The following is a 20,622-nucleotide window of genomic DNA, read 5'->3' as shown; positions in this document are numbered from 1 at the left end:
AACTTTCGATACTGTTAAGTGACGAGATCATCCGTCTAATTATTCGCCGCGGCCGAAACACGTAATCGCGACACGAATTCGCAAACTTGCTTGAAATCCTTGAAATACAGCCGTCAGCGGCGGTCAATTTATTATTCTTATGCAAATAACCCGGGGAAGATTAAAGTTTGAGTATAGTTAGGCGCATTAACGAAAACTTGGGGGCAAGTCTCTTGCAACAAGGTGTTCGTGGAGCCATATTAGCCTATCAAGTAGTTGGCTAGCAGGGCAGTTTCGCGCCAAAAGTTAACTGCCGATATAACTATCTGCAACGGAATAACTAACTTACTGCAGGTGGTATGCGGACTTAGGATTTTAGCTTAATTGAGAAAATATTTCTTCTCCAGTTATCTAAACTTCGAAGGAGAGAGAAGTAAATCTTTGGTATTTTGGGCGAAAGGTAGCTTTGTGTTTCAATTTAGTTGCAACGAAGCGAGATGCCTTTCTTTGACGTAAGATATCTGCATAGAATATTTCCACCTTTTCTCCAGTTCTGTTATTAATAAAAATTAATAAAAAGAAAGTTGCTATTGTAATTATTCTTCGGCAATAATCGAATTTATTCGGCATATTAATTAAAAAAAAAAAACATATTGATATTCATAATGCCGACGAAATATATGTTTGAATACACATTTGCTTTTTTATCAGTAATGAGCGCATTCTCATTTTTCACATTAACAGCTTTTACAACTTTTCTATTAAAAGCTTCATTAATTGCAGGAAAATTTCCTTATAATTGCCTTAGCACAACATATTTATGCAACGTAATTTTGCCTATGCGAAATGCGAAGAACTTCGGGGTCGCATGTGAGCCCGGAACAATTTAATTAGCAGTTCACGAGATGATTAACTTTACTGTCGCGCGCGTGTTCAAGGTGAAACTATGACCTAATTGCGCTTCAACGACCAGCGATATGTGCAAGATCGGTAACGGACATCGGAGTCGGGCGTCAAGTAATGGTGCGCATAATTATTAATTGAACGGTACACTGAGGCGGGAGTCTAATTGCAGCAAAAACTTCCACCGCGTATTTTGCGATATCGCGTAAATTGCGGGGAAAAAATCAAAATCGATCGTGCAAACCGGGAGCAATCTGTGTCACATAGTGTGTCATGTGCATGCACATGATAGCATGTACATGATAGCGTGTCATGTAGCCAGCGGAATTGTATCTAGAAGGAAGAATTCAGTTTATTCACGCAACATGTGCTCGAACTCAATCTTCGACGCATTCCGCGTACACCCCGGGCATTCGAGTGCCCACTGGGACTGGCATTCCGCTGAATACTCCACTTTAAACGAAAAGAAGGCCCGATTTATCTTATTTGCCGGCCGGCAAGCGAGGGAAGACTATAAAAAGAAAAAAAAAGAAGTCTTCTCGATTTGCCGGAGGAGGCGATCTCACTTTAAAGTTTACTCGGAAGCATCGTATCGAGCGACGCGACGCAACGATGATTGGCCGCTGGCCAGTTTTTCGAAGACCCGGCCTTTCAAAACTTTCGGGACGTTGCCGGACGTCGACTCCGTTCGTCCCTGGAACAATGCCATTTCATTATCTTCGACGTTCCACGGCGTCGCTGACAAAGTCATACTCCTTTACAATGCAGAATCCTCACCCCCCCCCCCCCCGGTTCTGCCGCACTGAACATTCATCCGAGGGGGTATCTCGAAAAACGACGAATTCTCGCGCGGTATTCGCGCCGAGGGATGTAAGTTCGCGATGCTGCGATCGGTAATGGGAAAATAGATGCGAACACCTATCCGTCTGGAAATACATTTCCACGTGCAATAACATGCGTACGTGCCTGCAGTAATCGGAACGGTAGAAGGAGGTCGAGAGATCCGTGAGAGAAGTACTAAGGTTTTTACGGGCACTGTAAAAGTTCGGAAAAAATATGGATTTTTAATGCATTTTCTAAAAAAAATATATATATATATGCTTTTTTAATTACTCGTTATTATATTAGAAATTGCAGTTAGAAAATCGATTAGATTAAAAAGTAATTTAATTAGCCGCAATTTTTCAAAATAGTGGCAAAAAAATTTTTTAACTAAATTGTTTTAAATTTGATATGCATTTTTACATATTCTCTATCTGTAACGATTTTTCGATAAAACAAATAAAAGGTTTTTTATCGTTATAATAATGGTCAATTTGGTTATAAAATTTCAAGTTTTTCTTACATAAATAATTATGAGCATAAGGATTAAAAAATGTTTTATTATTTATTTTAAATTACTATTTGATATTAAAATAGGGCCGCCGTCTAATCTGGATTTTTAACAAACAAAAGTTTCTTTAATACAGTATCTAATATTTTTCGATTTTTTGTATAAAACGTATAAAGATAGTTGATAATATTAATTTTAATATTAAAACATTAAAATATCCACATTTCTTCTTAATTAAAATTTTTTAATTGGCCCATTTTTCAACTCATTACAATGCAGTGGCCTAAATCCTTCAGTAAAATGAACACTATGCAATATTTACAGTATTTGAAGTGCAGCGACTTCATGAAATAGAACTTACTTCATAAAACATTATAAATAATGCAATAATAAATTAATATAACGGGAAATTTTCTTTAACCCGCTGGCGCTGTATAACTTATTAAGTGTAATCATCATTATGATGCTAAATATCTAAATACAAAACAATAATCTATCATTTGTATTGCTTGATGTCGCCTGAAATAACAACTCCTAACAAGGGAATAATGGTTTGTATTATTAAGTCCATTTTGAACGTTCTATAATTTATTAATTTGTGTTCAGTTCAGAATAATATTCTATTCATAATTTTATATGATACGCGTGATACGAAAAATAATTGAAGATTCAGGATCACACATATACATATAAAAAATATATAAAAATACATTAAGAAAATAGAAATCAGATTTCGAAATAGAAATTATAGATCGTCTAAAGCTTTAATATGCAGACCAGAGCACGGATATAAGTAATTCAATAACGGGAAAGTCGGGAAGAGATCAGCCGTGAATCAACAGAAATTGTAATAAAGAACGTTTCGCTGTCGTGAATGATTTATTTTCACGCGGCTAAGCGACGGAAGAGAGCCCGGACAAGCGGAAGACTGACGAACTAATAAACGACGGAGGAAGAAAGTCCAGGTAATAAAGCCGGTAATAAGTGAAAGCTTGATTATCTTGGAGCCAGGCGACTCATTTGCCTCTTCTAAATCTGAACCGCGGCCATATATTCCCTGCACTCGTACAGAAATCAATAGCGGGCACGTGCACGTAATTGGTGTAACCCTCTCGTTTCTATTGAATTAGCAACAATAATGACGCGATGATTTGTCCGGCTATACGAGCCATTTATTCATTAGCATACAATACACCGAATAATGACAATAACAGCTAGACTAGACGGAGTAAGAGAGATATACAACAAAAAAAAAAAAAAGACGGAGGAGAGAAAGAGACAGAGGGAGAGAGAAGAGGGAAGTCATTTGTTGTCTGCAAAATTTACTCGGATAGAGATCAATCGCGCAACAGATTGGCTGTTCGCTTTGCAGTCTATTAGATGGAATTTATCGCGCCAACTTTTTTTCCCCCCTCTAGATGTAACACGCGTCTCCGCGGCCCGTGAACGACATCGGATCGACACACACACACACACACACACACACACACATCCATCTCTTTACATCTCTACCGGGCGCCGTTAACGCTTGGGCGTATTGAATTTACGGCACCGCGAATGGAAATCTCGGTCGCTCGTAAATTTCGACGCTATACGCTACGCCGCGCGCATTCGCGCGCGACTTACGAGATAACCTATGTCCTACGACGGAGGGAGGGGGGGGGGAAAGGGTAGAGGGGGGAAAAGTGACTTGAGGGGAACGGAGAAAAATAAAAAAATTACCTTCGGTAATTGAAATTCCGCGGGGACCGTGAGCTTTTTTCCATCGAGTTTTAACGACTCGCGCCGGCGACTCTTCTCGTGCGCTCCCGTTCTTGAAGTCGAGGTACCTCGGGAGGAATCTCAGTTTTCGCTCTTCTAAGTTTACACCCTCGTTTATTCGAGCGACCTACGTTATTCTCTTTCTTTTTTTTTTTACAGTTTTATCTTTCATTCATAAGCGGCGATTTATGTTACAAGTCAAGTACCGTCCATCTTGCTCGACACAATGTATCAAATTAGTTTCGATTTACCGATATAGCGAATTGTTTTGTAAATTTCCCCGGAACTGGATACCACGAGCAAATTAATCTTCCGTCGTGAGGAAATAGTTGCAGTCGTGCGACTGGCTTGGAAGTTAACAATGCTCTTAACCAAGTTTGCATTCTCTCGTCTTTCCCGATCTTTATACAGGATGTTCCAGAATGGGATTTTAATAGCAGATTCTTCGATCAATCTGTGGACTCGATTTTTCCGTAATTCAAATGTCAAAGGGCCAATGATTCCCGAGCTACGACCGATTGGAAATATATAGGATGAATCTGTAGGCAGCAATATATGAAATAACAAAAAGCCACTCACTGCTCGTTTAGATTTAAGTGGACTTTACTTTTAGAAACTACTTTTAATTGCCAAGTTATTTAATATCGAATATTAAGAAGTTGCAATTGGAAATGTTCTTTACAGAAGAGTCGAATTCGAATATATATCAAAAAAATTATTCTGTGTGGAAAAACGTACCGTGTAAAATAACATAAGTAAAAATAACATACGTATCCTTCTATTATTCATTAAGATTGGTGGGAATTGTTTCGATTAGAAGAATGATTTTATCTCATATCTGTTCACATTTTATTATAATAATATTTATAATAATAATAAGGGTACCTTTTCATATATATACCCTTTAATTGAGTTTCATTGTTAAACATCCACCGAAACAATCCTGAATTCAAGATACAGCCGTTCCATGTTGCGAAACTTTGATCGCAATGTTCTCGGGCGGGTTGCGCGAGTGAGGGACACTCTCGGGCGTGACGAAAATCGAAGCGACGCCGCCGACGTCCTCTACGCGTCTGCTCTTAAATAAATAATTTCTCGCGACAACCGAGAAACGAACGCGGACGAGGACGTTTGACATTTCCACCAGCGGGGGACGCGTAGGTCTCTCTCGGCTTTGATACGTGAGCCACGTATACGAAAGAACGGAGTATATATACGTACACGCGGCTCGCGAAGTGTCGCGCTCGGCGCAAAGCATGTATGTACGTGTCCGCAATCGCCGAACAGGCGGTGGCTGTTCAATAAATCAATACAAATGACCCCAAGACCAGATTGGAATCGAATAATGCAACGATTATTACGCGCACAAAGGACGGTCGTAACCGATGCACCCGCCGCACGCAGTGTCCCGGCATCCTGGCCGCACACACGTTACGGAGCGCGGCCGCTCATGGATATATCACGAAATTTGGGACACCGCTCAGGGTGGTCCCCCCCTTCCTGGCTCCGGCATGTATAACCCGCGGGGCAGATTGCTTTTCGTCGAAACGAATCGATAGGGCCGAATGCTGGATGCGGCCGGCGAGGAATCGACCGTGGGGTATGTGTGTGGTGTTGCCGAGAGAATTGGCGGATCGCGAAATCATTGACAATGGAGCTCAAAGAAGCAGATCGTACGTTTATCCCTACGCGGGGAAACTGAAGACCCGAACTGACTCGGGTCAAGTACTCTATCGCTCTTTCGTAGATTGTAAAGAGAACATCTGAATTGGAAAAGAAATGAAAGCTAATTTTGATCACGCGATGTTCCGGAAAGAAACTGAATTCACTTTTCAGTATATCAATATTATTTCTAATTTCTCAAATGTACAACATTGCAATTTGGAGAGTGAAATATCCCACACAAATGTCGAAAATGCAAAAGCTATTCTTGCGAAAGCTATTAATGTTTCTGCAGACCTGATCAATTTTTGCGGTCAAAACTGGAACTGACAAACTCTCTTTGATTACATACGTATTTTATTCGAATCTTCCTTGCTTTTTTTTTATATCAATCAATCGATCATCATTACTAAACGATCATCGAATGATTGCCAAATGATCGATCACAATTACCAAGAACTCGTAAATAATTCCTTCGATATAGAGAAAAAGACTTGCTTAATTTTTCGAATGCATTTTTATAGTCACCGGCGTTTGGCAGGTCAACGTTTCTTTTAAGTATTTAAGTTCCGCCGTCGCGGAAAGCTTCAATTTACATGGATAATGGTATAATTTAATATTTTGTTGCGTCTGACGTACATATAGTGCGGTAGAGGCGGTCCTCACCTGAGATATCCCATATTCGTCTCTCGTTTGAAGTTGCGGCGAGATGCGAGATAGAATATTTATAATGCGTTGCTTCTCGCCGTGTGGTTTCGCCCGCCAGAGGCTCGTAGTGTACCATGAATATTTAGACAATTAAATCGGCCAACTTCGCCCGTGTCGTGAGCTTTCGCGAGCGCGCTGCAGGCCTCGGGAAGCTCCTCTCGGCGGGATCTCGGGCGGCGCGGGCGCTGAAGGAGCCGAAGCTATCGATATTGTTGCCGCGCCGAGGATCGAACTCGCTCGCGGACGTACGTTGCATTCGTAATCGTATTCGGTAATCGCGACCTGGAACGTAATCGAAAAGGTATTTGCGAGAGGACGCGCCTTTTTGTACAAGTTCGCGATGCATCCCGAAATCTAAACTTTCGAGAATTGAACGGTTTGAGGATATATTGCAATCGCACGTACGTCAAAATATTTTTCTTATCGTCGGTTCTAAAGGGGCACGTGTGAAAACAGCGATTCTATATTCTGATAGAATATCACCGAAGAAATTAATTAAGAACAATTAGGTAAGTTTTTAACGTTCATACAGTATAAAATATATTGCCTATTCGTAATCGCATTTGTTACTATATTTAATTTATCCTTTGGGTGATATTCCCATTTTTGAAGTATATGCTAAATAGAGTCATCCAAAAAGGTAATATAATTACAAGAAACACTCTGTCCAAGTAGTAGGTACGAAAATATATTTTTGGATATAAAATACGGTCGAGAAGTAGCAATTTTTATGCTGCTAAATTTTAATAAAAAATAGTAATATATCGTACTAATCCGATTTGCTGTCTCGAATGAAATTTTTTTCGCGGCGAAAAAATTTTCTCTATATAATCTTTTTATTAATGGTACATATAAAAAGTGAAAGGTTGCGCAAGAATACGTTATGGGGAGCATTAACGAGAAATTTTTAGTATTTTTCAATGCTCAAGGGACAGGAATCATCCAGCGCTTCTACTAGTAAAGTTTTATCGCCAAATTGGAGGCGGAAAATGTATCAATGACATTTATATACACACGACGTCGCTTCAAGATACAAACGTGGTCGGGAATTGTGTCCGCGGTAACAATGGCGTAACTATACAGATACGTCAGAAAAAAGCGAAGGGGAATATATAGGGAAGAAAAGAGAGAGAGAGAGGGGGAAAACAAAAATATATCGAATTTGTTGTTTGAACACGTGTGTGTTCGTGCCATATAAAGCTACAATTAACCTTTTGTTAGGTCCTTTTCCCTTTTAGGATCAGCGCGCTATTAGGATCAGCGTTGTTATATCAAGCTCGGTACGAGACTCAAGGAATAAAATAATCGAGATCGCGCATGCTCCTGAAACGGAGCACTCTCAAAGCTGCCTGGTTGCGGACTTGCCTCTGGCGCTCGTAAACGTTAATTAAACCATTCATTAGTGATTTAATAATAAATTCGTTCTCGCGCTCGAGTATTCGTTGCCTCGGGGATAAGTACATACGTGGGATACAAGTGGCGGAAACCAAGCGCCATCGATGACGCCGAAACGACGCTATTAGGGAAACAATTTTGCCGTTATGGGATCAAAGCGCGTCGCTGCGTTGTACGCGCAAACTAATATTTTCCCCAAACAAAGCGTGCGCAAGTCCTATAAGTGTTTATTGTACCCGTCGCGCCATGGACGAAAATTTGCAACTACTTGTTGCACGGCAATGAAATCGCGACTATTGATCCGCCACTCTCCGACGGCCGGCACTCGCCGGTATGGCGAAACTCGCCGTCGGCTGCACCCAATGAATTGCGTTTTTCATCAATTATCGAGGATATCTTTTCCTTTTACGCGGCTAATAAAGCTTATCCGCCACGGCAGTTACGTGACAATTCCTTTTTACTTGAAACAATTTAACGTGTTTTCGATATTTAATAATAAAATCTGCACTTGAAAGAAATTTAAATTCCACATCCTTCCGTTATAACGGTTCTACCGATCAATTAGTTCTTTTTATATGCAGTAATACCTACTGTGATATAGTTGTTACAATTATATTTAATTATACATATTATTCTTATAAAATAAATTGTACGTAATATATACGTAATGTAATATCTATTTAAAATGATACTAATAACAATTTAGATGACAAGAGTTCTGGAATAAAAATTGATTTTCTTTCGTGACATTTACGCATATTGTATCCGTTGTGTATCGCTAAAACCCATCAAAGACAACTGTTAATTGTTCCTAGCAATCTCGAAAACACGCACATAAAGGGTGCGGGAAATAAACCAAGCTCTTCGTGCCTGCGAATTCTATGAGCGATAAAAATGGGATGTAGTTTTTGTTAAAAAGAGAGAGAAAGAAAGCAAGAAAATTTGTTTGCGTGCCGCACGGCAGCGGATTGCTTTGAAAGTTTTCCCGGGGCGATTTCGCGGGTCGATCGTCGGCCAACTTTCCTTAATTTTCCTCGAAAGTCCCGTCGACGCGACGTTACACGCTAGCTCGGTCGTAAATAAAATACGCTCGCACCCTAGAATCACGGACACTTAACAGGACACGACGGTGCCCTGAGATTCGTCAACGGCAAATAAAAAAAACCCCGCGAAAACCCCGTGAAAACCTTCATGCAATACAACGGCGCAAGTCGAAAGTTTTCTGCACCTTCTGCACAATTTGCAGGCGAGGAATTTGTCGTCGCGCCCTATCAAACATTCGAGAAAGCTTTCGGTTGGAAAAGTGGGAAAATAATAGTCTTTGCTCGTATAAATTTGGGAGTAGACTAAAAAAAAAGTATTTATTTTTCATATATAGACAGAATAATCGACTTGAAATCTTCGCTCAATTCGGAATATACTTTTCTGTAATAAAGATTTAAGCAAAGATTATCTTCGTGTCTTGATATACGATTGTTATAAATTTTTTAATTAAATTATTTTTTTATTTGAATTACTTTTATCTTGAAGATTGCCAATCTTTAATATTAAACATAATACTTGACAATGTAAAGTAATAGTCTGGAAATTGCTGAAATTAAATAATTGTTATTTTATAATTAATAGACGAAAGAAAATTAATTAAATGTTAAATACGTAAAGTCAAATTCAGCAGCTTTGCAATTGTTACTTTATAAGACTTGGAAAGGACATTGTTAAGATAGGATTTATTAGAAACATGGGAAATTTGAAGCATCCTATATTCCAGCGCAAACTCTTACGCCCGGGACTTTCTTTTGGAATATTTAACGTTTACACGGAAATGAGATTTTCAGAGAGGATTTACCAGAATTATCTTCCTGTGTTTATCCTCTCGCGATGTAATTTATTGCGCGCGGGAAGTTGCGCGAAAAGCGTGTACACATTTCGGGATCGGGGGGGTGTCAAGGACGCGAGCGATCGTCGTCATGATCGGTGTGTGTTCGCGCTGTGCGGCGAATGCGATTTCGCGGATCGCATATGTATGCGGAGTGCAAATCCGGATTTCGTGAATTGAGACATGACGCACGGCCGATCGATTGAAGCGAAGCGACTTTAGGGCAGGGGCAGATGAATTCTGACGTTTCGAGAAAATATGTTTCAACGGAGGTTGCAGAGAGAAGAAAGGGAGGGCAAGGGGAGAAGGGTGAGAGTGATGAGGCAAGGGCGAGATAAAGGACGGGAAAACACACCAGAGACGATACGACAGGAGAAGGTGAAACGAACCGTGCCGAGGAATGTGACGTTACCAGAAATAGAAGGAAAGGAGGAAAGCCGGGGCGCGACTGAAGACCGGGTAGTGCGAGAACGCGCGAGGTAGAAATTCGCAAATCAAAAGTGGTAAATGGCTACTATAAACAGACGGAGGAGAAAGAGCAAAGGAAAAAAAGAATGAGAGAGAGAGAGAGAGAGAGAGAGGGAGGGAGAGAAAAGAAAAGATAAAGTGGAAGTGTTTCGTTCATGAGCGCAAGCTCGTAATTTCTCTTTCTTTCTTTTTGACACAAATATGCGCATAGGATAATTCAGTACCCTCGTATTTATAGTCTAATTAAAAAAATATATATTAATCGTATATATTAAAATGCGGGGAAAACTTACGCTATTCTTAATGATTCTAAAAAGTATACGTTTAATATACTCGTCATATTAAAATTAAAGATTGAAGAGAGTTTTGATTTATATGGAAAATAAGTTATATATTTATTATTTAAGACGATGCGTCTATTTACCATGAGATGCGATCTTTAAATCGATTTTCGTAAAAATGCAACTACAAAGTATATTGCATTGAAAATGTAGAAATGCGATTAAAAAGAAAATATATATATCGAAAAATATACATTGAAAAGCATGGAGATGGGAAGCGAAAGAAGCGAAAGAAGCGAAGGCTGCGAGACCGATTCTTCAGTTAGGACAAATGTTAGTAGACATCGATGGATCGATATTCCGGGATGAGATCCAAATAGAATCGAAAATTGGAGCACGCCGGTGGAGGAGGATATACATAGGATGTAGGATGTACTGGAGTATACGTAGCCAACGCGCGCATATACATATATCGAGAGATCTCCGCTGTCCTGTCGGGTTCGAGATCTTTTTACCGTCGAATGACAGAGACCGCCGGCGGTCTTCCGTCGAATTGTATTAGCGACGATAACTCGTTTTCGTTTCGAATTGAGTTAGTCCCGCATCAGACGCCCGTAGCTACTTCATAGCGAGAGAAAGAGGAGGGAGAGAGAGAGAGAGAGAGAGAGAGAGAGAGAGAGAGAGAGAGAGAGAGAGAGAGAGAGAGAGAGAGAGAGAGAGAGAGAGAGAGAGAGAGAAGCGAAACGGGGAGAATGCGCGTCTCTCCTTCTCTCTAGACGAAACCGGGATACAAGAAAATGCTTGTGTGCAAAAGTGTCAGTGACCTTAAATAGTCTCTCTTTTGGCTTCCGTTTCCCTTGACGTTTGACACGTCGTCGAATGGAATTCGTGAGTGCGCCGTCGATGGGTTCGTAACCGATCGGGTGACTCGTTAAAGTTCACCGATCGCGACATCTTGCCCGGAAACTTGTTCGGCGCGACATTTTTCTCTCGTATTGTCGAAGTGTCGGAATTGTCGGAAACACAAGAGACCAGTTTGCGCGACGCCCTTTCAGTACCTTTAACCCTGAATTTTATTCAAGACGAACAGAAACGATCTTGTTACCAAATTGCCGTACATCAGAAATATTTCGTTTGTATTTACGCGAATTGTTCTGCTGGAAGACGTACTCTCTTGAAATGTTTCCTTTACGTCATTATAAATTCAGAGAACAGAAGGAATAACTTGTGTTTAAATAGTTAATAAAACCCGGAATTTAACGCAGCATGAAACTCATTTTAATCGATCTACAATTTGCGTCAGATTTCGGAATAGAATTCCACTTACAATTTTATGTGTCGTACATTTTGATATAAAAGTATGTATTTTAATTATATTCTCATTTTTCTTAATTATTTTTTCGTATCATGTGACATATAAGATTATAAATATAATTCTATTATAATATATTCTATTTATATTCCATTATAATATATTTTAATTATATTCTATTTATATTCTATTATAAACAGAATCCTTGAATTCTGACACGAAATTTAAAAAAAGCGGTTCCGTTCTATGATTAAAGAAACAGCCTCTAGTAAATACCTGCTCTCAAAATGAAAAAAATTGTTCTTTTTCAAAAAACAAATACAATTGTATTTTATACGGGAAACGAATATGTATGGAGAATACATTTTAATATACGTCGTATGCAATGCGGTGCTTTCAAAAACAAGAATATCTGAGGCTGGCGCACACGGAGATATTAAAATGGTCCCGCTCTCAATCGTTATATCGATATCGGTATTGGTTTACAGTGCGCGGCCCACAATCGAGTAGTTTACGGACTAAGTAAGTTACATTCTCTCTTGGAAACGGCGCGTATCGAATTAAAAAAGAAATCTCCTTCCCGCGAGACACGCTACATCGAGAAAGGAAGCTCACAAAGCGAGAGAAATTCCATTAATCCATGTTTCAGATTCCCGCCACGATATTATGTTATATTCATTGAGATAAGTAAATTTACGTAATCGTTAAACTTTTCTTGTTTCGTAAAAGCGGAAAAGGAACATTCTCTCGTTTCGTCTACATCCTTCCAATCTTCCGATCTCTAAATTTTAGATAAGAGTAAGAATTATACTTTATACTTTATATACGGAATAGAATAATAACGTAGATTTAGTTACACGCTGCAGGAAACATAGAATAATTCTCTTTATACAAACGAATAAAATGCAAAGCAGCAACGTTAGCTCTGAAACAAAGCAGAGAGTTGAGATATTAAAGTACCGAAAAAATGCTTAACGCAACAGCGACGCGTTAATTATAATATTTCTCTTCCTAATAAAAGATCGTGCGCGAACGATATCGATAGAAAGCGAATTACACTTTTATATCTTCAATTTTGCAATCCAATTAATTATTTCTTTTTTATCTAGCACGGAATTAAAAGAACAGAATTTTGACATTTTTATTTTCCTACAAATTAATATAGAATATGCTAAGATAAATGTACATAACAAAAATTATGTGTGTGTGTGTGTGTGTGTTTAAGATCAGATTTATATAAGATCATTATTGCTTGTCGCCAAAATCGAAGGGATTGATTTAACAATTTAAAAATTACGCTAATCGCGAAAGGTCGTTTAAATTTATGCTGCGTAAACTAAGTTGTGTCCACTTTATATTTCGCGTAGCAATTAGCAATTTAGCTTCTCTTGATGCATAGCAATTATCAATTTACCTTCCCACGCTGCATAGTAATTACAACCGCGTTTCGCGTGGGTGTACCCGGCACCTTCGGATGTCTCTCGAACTTGTTTGCTTATGTTCGATACATCGTTCCTCTTTACGACATTCCCGCAGGAACGTCCTGAAACGAGCAACGGTGCGCTCCGGGAAAATAAATTACGTTTTACTTGGATGCTCGAGCCAAACTGAAAACGGAGTTTTCCGCTGAATTGACTGATCGGATCGGTTAATCCGCGCATGTGAGATAGCGAATTCATTGAACTCTACATTGAGGTACATCTATTACGACACGCCGCCGCGCCGCATTACTAACGTAATTATTCAATTTCGTTCTATAAGCGGCTAAGATGTGAAAAACAATTGACTATTCAAACTTTGAGTCATAAACCAATCTCTTGTTAAATTACCTTCACATATTGTTTGTATTCATAAGAAACACAAAACGATTATTATTTTCAGTTATTTAATAAAGTCTTTGAAATGTGAATTAATTGAAAATAATATTACATTTCTTTATAATCAATAGTATTTTTAAGCCTATTGTGTAAGAATTTTGTAAACATTTAATTTTATAAATTAATTATTCGATATATCGCACCCCTAGAAGAATACTGTCACAAAATTTTTATTTTGAGTTAAGTCCATAAAAAGTATGTCTAAAATGTTATCTATGTGCTATAATAGTGTCACAAGTTTATATGTGAAATCTGTAGCATGGGGCAAAAGTGCCGTTATTCTTTTAAACTTTTATGTTGCAATTTCCTGGATGAATAGTGTCATAAATGAATTGACAAGTGAATCATCGTAGCAGACCTCTTCAAGAAATAGTATAAGTTTCATTATAACAAAATATCGTAGTTGTAATTGTGTTAGTTATCTTACAACTAAAAAAAAATGAATTAAATTTGTTTTTCCTCTATCCTAAATATTATGAATTTTTTAGTTGACAGTATTCTTCTAGGGTATTCTTCTAAGGTATTCTTCTAGGGGTACGATATGTATATTATGGTAATACATTTTATTAAGCAGAAAAAGGGGACATATAAATGTGAACTTTGAAAAATAATAATAAAATTCCTTTTATATCCTTTTATATTTCACAAATTACATCATATACATGCATACACAATTTAAAAAAAATTATTTTCTCACATTCAGTCTGTAACGCTAAATAACGCATAAGTGGTTAATTGAATTTGCCGATGTACGAGTAAATTATAGGTGCTTGCTTGACGAGGGGAACAAAAACAAATAAATGGCCTCTCTGAATAGTACTTTAAGCGAAAGGGAATCTAATTCGAGTAACAGTTCAAGCTAATCGATGTAACCGATGAGCTATATCACAATCGACAATAATTCATAGTGAAAAATATGACACGCAACGGCGTAGCCAAGATTGGAAGTTCGCAAGATTACGGTAGCCATCGAGTGAACGGGAAAAAAAACGAGGAACATTAAAATGCAAAACACGAAAACCCCATAGCTCTCCTATATTTTATTGTACACTCTATAAACTGTGCATCGAGTTTCCCTAGGAATTTCAATAAAAACGGACGAGTTTAATTTCGACTGGGACCAATCCAATTACAACAACTCGAATTGCACGGATATCCCTTTTTTTTTTATAAAATGCGCGACTCTTGCAAAACGCACCCAGAATTTTGACCTGGCGTAATGGGTACACGGCAGCATTTTACTTTCGCGACAAACGGATAAACGATTCGGATTTAAATTTAAATTCACGCACTCGATCGCGAAGTAAACTCCATCTCGCAAACGTTTCGACCTCGCAAAGTTCGCGATGAGTTCGTAAAGAATTTTAATAAAAAAATTATGCATACCGCGTAGTAACTTTGTCATCGTGATAGAAGCTCGTGAGTAAGCACACATCCTCAAGTATATTTTCTCATGCAATACCAATTTCCATAAATACGTTAGAGCGCGACGCACAAAGAGAGTTTTAATAAAAGATTGATAAATCTAATTTTGAATATACGTCGTTATTGTGACGTATTCGCGTGTCGACGCAAATATTTATCACCTTCTCGAAGATGCTCTCGGTTTATGATGAGAAATATGTATCTTCGAGACTTGTTCAATTCGAACTGACGTCACAATGGATCAAATTAATATATTCGAAGCGCCGTTGGGTTGACAATTGAATAAAAAGATCTTAAATGTGTTTCGATGACTTTTTCACTGCGATCTTAATCATGACATTAGCAGCATTTTAAAGTCGACTTTAAAGTTAAACTGACAATCGTGATATACCGTAAATAGACTCTCAACGTTATCTTGAAAAAAATACGCTGCCGTACTATTCTTTACACAGAGAGATCGATTATCTCTTTCTTTATCTTTCTTTTTCTTATTCAAGACGGATAACTTGTGTAGGCACGTAAATATGCTGTATGCTCTTTATCGAAGCATTATATGGCCTAATTACGCATGTTTAAAAAAATAAACAAATTATTCCACATCTATCAAAAGAAAATTTTTAATTTTTTTTTTAGCAATATACATATTTGTAATATTAATATTTGCTGAGTAAAAATTTCAATAGAACTATAGTATACAGAAAATATTTTTCCTACTATATGTGTGTATGTAAATGTAAACTTTATATTATATTTTCTTTTACAAGTTACCGCGAAGTATCAATGATATAAATAAGGCCACGTATTTCCGAGTTCCGGATCAACTTTGTTAATAGAAATTTTATTATATATAATTTTATTCTTTAAGAAATATAATATTGGAAACGGGCATGAGACAAGTTCTCTATTCTAACTATTCAAATTTTATTCTGTGATATATATGTATTTGTGTATTTTACATATCGCTAATATGATAAAGAAGTTAAATCCATTTCCACAATATTACACATTTCTTGATATTTATTTATAGTAACTTATGTAATATAAAACATTTGTTTTTAATTCTCATGGAACTCTCATTTAACTCACGTGAGAGAATTGCGTAAGTAAAAATTTTCTGAATTAAAAAAAATGTGCTTTTTCTCTGCGTGGAATTAAAAAAGCGCGGTGTTGTTTTCATCAGCGACATAAGTTGTAAAAGCAAGATTCCGCGTGATGTTGCGCCATAGTCCATATCTTTTTCCACGACGGATGTTATCAGAATTACTAACTAGATCGCATGCATGTGCCGCGAGATAAACGCGATCGTGCGGTCGAAAGAAAGGCTTCATTTTTAATTAACTAAAATAGAAGTTCGCACAGTAACTCAGAGCTTTCATGTAATAATGACGTGCTGTAACGCTACAATTTGCTTGCCTGCACACGCGAAAGCATAACACGTTATTAATATTACTGACCGTTATTAGTCGGAAAGGTGGCATTAAGTTGACCTAAATAAGCATCCACAAATTAGTGCTGGCATTCTTGTTTATGGAGTTACACCTTTAATGAAAATGAACTACAAGCTTCGATTTCTGTACCTTGGATTGCAATATGCAGAACATCCCTTATTATCCGAAATTTTCGCGCGAAATTTATTTTGCGCATAGTATTCTTGTATAATTACTTTATGCAAATAATTAAATAATAGAGTAAGTGTTTTATCAATCCGTATTTACATTAATTATAAATGTAATTTTTTTTAAACTGTATTTTGAAATGTAGAAAGATGTTATTACAGGAAACCTTGTCGTAAATCGTGACGTGTGTTAATGATATCTATTGTGTCAATGACACAAAGTAATGAGCATAATTCTATTATAGAATACAGAGACGCAGAGTCGGCAGTAAATTCTGTGATATTCTACGGGAATGTCATGAATATCCGTGCGCGCAAACATGAAAAAATACGAACTGAAATGAAGCAAATCCATTACAAAAATGCCTTATTAATTTTTTCGTGATTTGTATAATTAAACCAAAACGAATCAGAGATGTGCGACGGAGCGAAAAGCGTGCGAAAGAACAGAAATTTATTCTAGTTAAGAAAGACTACTTCTTTTTTTCATAAGAAAATATAATTGAAGAGAAAATATGTTTTGATAATACTTTTGTATCAACTAGTACTGTTTGAATAATGTTCCTCTATTTTTATCGTCGTTTCCATTTGTTCGTTTCATCTTCGTTACGAAATTAATTTATTATTGCGAGGAGATAAAATAATAAAAGATATTATTTATATCTTGGTGCTTATAATTTCGAAAATTGGTTAAGAGCAAGACGGTGAATTATCTAAGAAAATATTTAATCGCATCTAAATTATTATTTAAATATAAATGAATCTAATTTTCTACATAATTGATAGTCCTTAACTACATAGATATTATTATTAATATATTATTATTACGTATACGTCTGTTTCATAGATATAGATAAGTCTAATCGTGAATGAAACGTAAAAATCGGAAAGATCGCACATAACACGGTCACCGATAAAGTCCACAAGCGCTTAGTTATTTAAGCAGCATTGTAAGGATTACAAAGCTTTGCATAACATTTTAATTATTAATACAAATTGCTCTACAAAATGGCACTACAAAATGGCTCTAAAAACATAAGAAATTTCTATTATTGCGTATCTATAAGACTAGGTATGCATCTACTCGAAATTTTCAAAAGAATTCTAACGATGCATGCGTAACATTATCTACTTTATATTTTATTAGCTTCAATAGGTCCAAGGTACTTAAAAATTTATTATACTGGACAAAGGTCTTTTGAATTCATGCCACGCTGGAAATGGAAATACATACTTGTTACCTACCTCACGTTACCCGTTTTCTCAAAAGAGCCATTGAAAATACTCTTTTCTAATTCAACAACTTTCACGCAACGTGAAAATGCTAACTCGAATTACAGTTACGCGCTGATAAAGATCTTAAATGCATCTTTGGCAAATTTTCTCCCGTTTTGAACGCATTCACCAGATGAACGTGAGCTTCATTTTAATGCCTGAGAAATTTAAATTATTTCGACGATTCCATTTTACGAACGATTAGGACGAAGATTTCAGATTGTCGTAATGAACACAAAAACTGGAATATCTAGTAAATCGGTTTCTAATCGGATTAGAAATTATTTTAGACGGGCCATATTCTTGCTCCAGGTAGCAGAGTTACGTTCAAAGACGACAAAGTGATGTCTACTGATGTCTAATACGCGTCACTGTGTCGTCTTTTAACGTCACTCTGCTACTTGGACAGCGAGCACATTAAAGTCTAGAAGTGAGACGTTCAATTATTGCTAAATGCAATAAGGAAGATATGGATCGATAACACTAAGGGATAATGAAGTAATGAATAACGTAGAAAATTATATAGAGAACTTCTTATAACATTTTTGGGTATGTATGGAAATTATCGATCGATTAAAAATTAGAAATGTCTATTTACTTCACCGGCCTATTTATAAGATAGAATTCTGCGATCCGAAGATAATTTCAAGTTCGTAAGTCGTTAGCTTCAGTATATGGGGTGGACCATCATTCCAAATACGATAAATTCCTTGAGCGAACATGGAACTGATATTCCCCTGATGGCGAAAATTTGATGGGGGGCTTAATTACAGAGATGCTTAACGTCGTGAATTAAAGGACTTAGATAAATTAAGTTTCCAAAACGTAAGGAACATCCAATTTCTCAGGTAATTTCACCCGCATTCTGCCTTAACACAACTCGAGACGTGGAGCTTTAGTCACCCTCAGACATTGAGTCGGTAATTAAAAGGTTGCGACAAATTACGAATTCCTCCGAAATCCTCATTTAAGAACAGTAGAGAACAAATGGCGTAGTCGTGTAATCGAATGTGTTTCACCGATAATGGGTCATGTAGAAAAATCAGTGAGTTTAAATCGAGGATTGATCTCAACGTAAAACGGGTTCGTGTGCGATTTCGGTTAGTTCTCAATTTTCAACTCAACTGAGAAACACACCGGTTTTTATGAACGTAATTATTTCTTCGTATCAATATTAAAACCCAAAATTTCGTCGCAAATTTATCGTTTTTCTTAACGCCACTTTTTATATAAATAACAGTATAACTGTTATTTATTTGGCATCAAAACCTTAAGTTATTATAAATTCATCGATTTTTCTCTCACCCTCTCTCTCTCTCTCTCTCTCTCTCTGAATCCCTGCATTCTGACGAAGATTGCTGAGCGCGTACTACATATATGTCGCGTTTAAATCTCCGCCTCTGATATTGCCGAGTCTTTCGCGTGCCTTCATGTAGAAAAGAATGTGATTAATCGGAGCAATTCTCAAATTAATCGGAGCTTCTGCCCCCCGTCGACGAAACCGGGGGTGATAGGTATCGCGTTGCGTGAAAGTGAAAACACTCAGAGCCCACGTATATGAAAAATGGAACAAAGGGCCTAGGACCGTCCTTTCCGGAGCGCAAAAACGAATTCGAGGGTGGGAAAAGAACGAGGAGAGTTTTCGACTCCCTCCCGCCATGCTTCTCTCTCCTCCATTCTCCATCCACATTAAGCGCAGCCACTTTGTCTACTCACTTTTGTCGCAGCGCAACTCACTTTCCACTTGCAACCCTCGTGCGTAGACGGACTCTCGCGCTCTCCGTTGTTGTTTATACTGCGTGCGGGCGAGTAAAAGTTGCAACGACGCGCGACGATCGACGGAAGATGAGGAATGTGCGAAACGTGAGGAGATACGGATAGAGAGATGCGGTAAAAGGAAGGTAGAAAGACGGAAACGGCATACGGGGAACAATGGGAGAGAGAGAGAGGACGAGGACGCGTCTCTCGCGTGGATCTCACCCTCTCGCCGGGACACCGGACGTGGACGTTCGGGGGGAGGGGGAGGTGGCGACGGCGACGGCGACGGCGGCGGTGGCGGTTTTACGCGCGTTTCACAAGTTCAGGCACAAACTTTACGACGTATGCACGCGACGGCGGTCGGGACGATACTGCGCCCTATTGGACGGCCCTGCGCAAATATAATGGCGCCCCTCTCCTGCGGTACGTCCACCCCAACCTCGACGTCGGCGTCGGTGCCACACCGCTAACCCCCCTTCGCGATCTACTGTATGCGTCCCACCCTCGTCGGGACTGGTCCGTCGGTCGCCTCTTCTTCCTATCCTTTTATCTTCCGCCCTCCGTCGCCCTCGGCCATCCTTCGCGACGGCCACCCTTTAACTCCCCCGGCGCCCTCGCGGCAAACCTTTCTCATCCTTTCCTCATCCCCCTCCTTCCTCACGCCCGACCTGCTCTTCCCGCTCTTCCACATCCGCGTCCCCGTCTTTTTCTCTCGCCCGTTGGTCACCGCGCGACTCTCGCGGGGGCCCCCGCGAGGGTTCTCTTTTGCAACAACAACAACATCACACGGGCGCAACGGGTGAACTTCCGGTGCGCATCGATAACCACTTCCGTTCGTGCTCGAACGACTCGATGCGACGCGGAAAAAGCTCTCGCTCTTCTCGCTCGTCCACAGAGAGTCGATCGACCTCCCCTTGCGCGTGCCCCGCAGGATAAACACCGGGGGTAATCGCGCGCGGTCAGAGTTACGCTCGCGAGCGCACGGAAACGATCG

The 20,622-nt window shown here is 38.6% G+C and overlaps 1 long non-coding RNA gene across 1 annotated transcript in view; it reads right to left on the bottom strand.

The window, feature by feature from the left end:
• LOC139770171 (uncharacterized) overlaps positions 1 to 20,125 on the bottom strand; it is an 83,819-nt gene extending 63,694 nt beyond the window's left edge. The window contains exon 1 of the long non-coding RNA XR_011717678.1: positions 19,587 to 20,125. This is a non-coding gene — a long non-coding RNA (uncharacterized lncRNA). The remainder of the gene's footprint in view (positions 1 to 19,586) is intronic.
• Positions 20,126 to 20,622: the final 497 nt, after the last annotated feature.

This window comes from Temnothorax nylanderi, unplaced genomic scaffold (genome assembly GCF_030848795.1).
Source record: "Temnothorax nylanderi isolate EJ_2023f unplaced genomic scaffold, tnyl_v1.0 TNYL_tig0027_pilon, whole genome shotgun sequence".
Classification (NCBI taxonomy): Eukaryota; Metazoa; Arthropoda; class Insecta; order Hymenoptera; family Formicidae; genus Temnothorax; species Temnothorax nylanderi.
Note: the sequence above shows the minus strand (reverse complement) of the source record. Positions and strands in the feature narration are given on the sequence as shown.